This window comes from Octopus sinensis, linkage group LG15 (genome assembly GCF_006345805.1).
Source record: "Octopus sinensis linkage group LG15, ASM634580v1, whole genome shotgun sequence".
Lineage (NCBI taxonomy): Eukaryota > Metazoa > Mollusca > Cephalopoda > Octopoda > Octopodidae > Octopus > Octopus sinensis.
In genome coordinates, this window is record NC_043011.1 from 60,713,094 (window position 1) to 60,717,162 (window position 4,069).

The window sequence follows — 4,069 nt, forward strand, 5'->3', positions numbered from 1 at the left end:
GAAACATTACTTTTCCATTATTGCATCTATCTGATTTGATTGAAGTAGAAATAATAATAATAACAATAATAATAATTATTATTATTATTATTATTATTATTATTATTATTACATCTGCGTTTGTTTTGATATAAAGATTGAAAATATTGACCTTGTTTGTAAAATATTTCAAACCTGGCTTTGCACCCACAAAGCAAATTTTGTTCCCGCACTTAGGAGTCAAGAGTGTGTTCACATCTGCTCATACACTTTTCTTACTCCTTTACTTGTTTCACTCATTTGACTATGGCCATGCTGGAGCACTGCCTTTAGTTGAACAAATCGACCCCAGGACTTATTCTTTGCGACCCTAGTACTTATTCTATCAGTCTCTTTTGCCGAACTGCTACATTAAGGGGATGTAAACACACCAACATCAGTTGTCAAGTGGTGGTGGAAGGACGAATACAGACACACACACACACAGATATATATACAATGGGCTTCTTTCAGTTTCCATCTACCAAATCCATTCACAAGGCTTTGGATGGTCCGAGGCTATAGTAGAAGATACCTGCTCAAGGTGTGACACAGTGGGATTGAACCAGGAACCATGTGGCTGGGAAGCAAGTTTCCTATCACACAGCCACTCCTGCAGGTGTAATAATTAAATTATTACACACATATTATATAAGTAATGCAAAAACACCTGTAGACTGTGATTATCAATAAAAAAGAAAAAAAATCGAATCCTTATTGTTTTTGTGTGGTGTGGAATCAAATGATTCACAGCCCAGTGATTGGGTACCCCTGACAAAAGCATGTTGTGATTGGGTACCCCTGACAAAAGCATGTTGTGATTGGGTACACCTGACAAAAGCATGTTGTGATTGGGTACACCTGACAAAAGCATGTTGTGATTGGGTACACCTGACAAAAGCATGTTGTGATTGGGTACCCCTGCCTGACACACAACATGCTTTTGGTAATTAGTTTAGGTAATATATATGTGGAAAGAAACTCGGGGAGAGCATAAAAGCCGGTGGTCCTCAGAGGAGAAACCCCCTTTAGGCAAGTGTTTTGTCCCTTAACTCCCGACACTCTAGAGAGGTGAGGTCAGGCCACATCTGAGTCATGACTCCCAGATGTCTACCTGCTGTTTGTTTTAGTACACCTTAGGTGGGATTGGTTTCTCTGGTTTCTAGCAGGTGTAATAATTAAATTATATATTATGTACTTTGTGCTATGTTATGCACCTGAATCCCCATTCCTTTGAAAAATTGTCTGGCATGAAACCAGTCTACGGTGCAAAAATGGCTGGGGTGTCATTGGTGTATATTATGAAGTCATATGTGTTTGCAAATAACAGTTATGCTTGAGAGTTTATCCAAAATATCAGTGACTGGACTAAAAGGAGTGCATATATCCTAATATGTTTGTCCCATTGCTTTCTCACTGTTGTGAATCTACCTGCCATTCCAGCAGGCACGTGCCATCAGTAATTACTCAGGGTCGGCAGTCGGTGACCTTTATATAGTAAAACACACAAAAAGTAAGCGAAACACAGGTGTGCGACTGAGTTGAAGGCAGATTTACTTCTGCCTTCATAGCACATAAAGAAAACATTGTTGTAGGAGTGTACGCAGCATGTGTACTACAGCATTACTACTATGCATAGCTTAAATACTGAGACTGAAAGGTGGGGGTGAATTATGCCTATGTAATCTACAGAAAAATAAAATACTTTGCATTTTATGCATAATAATCAGAGTAACCTTCATAATTTTATTGAATTAGGTGCATATTTTGCTATGAAAGGAAAATGTTGTTATGGATGTATTTTATTCAAGGTAGGCACTGCTCTCCTTGCCTACCCAGGTGGCATGTCCCTGCATTCCAGTCACCCACAATTCTTTGTTCCTATTCTTTCTTTTATCTCCATTCTTTTATTCTGAAAGTATCTCCTGAAATCTCATCTCCACCATCCTTTTTCCCTTTCCTGATGGGATAGTCATATATCTCCTCTAGAGCAAGAGACCTGTTCTTAACCGGCTATCATACTTTAGCCTTTAAAGGCCCGGCACAAAGCCACTGCTTCCCATACTGCACAACCACTCCATTAAGGGGTCTTGTCTTAAGAGTTACTTCATGACCTTAATAATGGTGGTATTGCAAAAAAAAAAAAAGAAAACCACCCAGTACACCATAGAGTGCTTGGCATTAAGAAGGGCATCCAGCCATAGACACCAGACATTGGAGCTCAGCAAGGTCCGCTCATTCATCAGATCCTGTTAAACCATCCAACCCAAGCCAACATGAAATGCGGATGTTAAAAGAGGACAATGACCGCCTAGTCAGCCATGACAGATGGTGGCCCTGTGTATGTGCGTGTGTCTGTGTGTGTCTATGTGTGTGTGTGTGTGAGTGAGTGTGTGAGTGTGTGTGTGCGTGTGTGTGTGTGTGTGTCTATGTGCGTGTGTGTGAGTGTCTGTGTGTGTGTGTGTGTCTGTGTGTGTGAGTGAGTGTGTGTGTGTCTGTGTGCGAGTGAGTGTGTGTGTGTGTGTCTGTGTATATGCGTGCATATTTCCTTGTCTTGATACTGCGTGATAGTTGTAAACGAGTTTCACAGTCATACAAGCGGTGCCATTCATTTCCAATATTCTGCAAACAGCATGTCTGGTCATGGAGAAAGCATTACCTCACTTGGAATCGGGTTGGGTTGGTAAAAGGAAGCATATCCGGGTAAAGAAAATCTGTACCAACGAACTCACCTGATCCATGCAGGCATAAAAAAGTAGACAGGAAACCTGCTCACGGAGACATATAAAGATGATAATTCTTAAGACAGTATGTTTATAACTGGAGGTAAATTTGGCTGCTATTTCTAGCAGGGTAAGCAACCATATGGCAGCTTTCTTTGAAAAGTGTGATGTGTGAAGAGACAAGTTTTATGAAAAGAAAATAAACAAAAAACTATGTTATCTATTCATGTAATTAGCGACAGCAGTAGTAGTAGCAGTAGTTGGGAGGGGAGTAAAGCTATTTTTATCACTGATTGTCCCTCACCAGAAATGTACTGCAGAATGTGTGTCAGACTCAAAATGCGATGAAGTACAAATTATAAACAATGTCAACATCAGCTATGGTGGCGGCAGCAAGGTTGAGAAGCTTATTTTGCAAGCCTGTGGTTTGGGGTTCAGTGCCACTGCATGGCACCTACGGCAAGCATCTTCTCCTATAGCCCCACATGGACCTAAGCCTTATGAGTGGAATTTGGTAAACAGAAATTGCATGGAAGCCCAGCATATTGTATACTGACACACAGACAAGTATATATATATGTATGTGCATGTGTGTGTATGTGTGTGGTGTGTGTGTGTGTGTATGTGTATGTGTGCAGCTGGCAGAAACGTTAGCATGCCGGGTGAAATGCTTTGCGGTATTTCGTCCGCCGCAGCGTTCTGCGTTCGAATTCCGCCGAGGTTGACTTTACCTTTCATCCTTTTGGGGTCGATTAAATAAGTACCAGTTACGCACTGGGGTAGATATAATCGACTTAATCCGTTTGTCTGTCCTTGTTTGTCCTCTCTGTGTTTAGCCCCTTGTGGGTAGTAAAGAAATACATACATATACATACATATATACACACACACATCTAGGTATATGTACATACATATATATATGTAAAACTGTTTATATATGTATACAGGCACAGATGTGGCTGTGTAGTAAGAAGCTTGCTTCCCAACCACATGGTTCTGGGTTCAGTTCCACTGTGTGGCACCTTGGGCGAGTGTTTTCTATTATACCCTCGGGCCGACCAAAGCCTTGAGTAGATTTGGTAGACAGCAACTAAAAGAAGCCTGTCATATATATATGATATGTATATATATATATATATATATACATATATATATATACATACATTTACATAAATATATACATATATATATACATACATTTACATAAATATATACATATATATATATACATATATATATATACATATATATATATACATACATTTACATAAATATATACATATATATATATACATACATTTACATAAATATATACATATATATATATA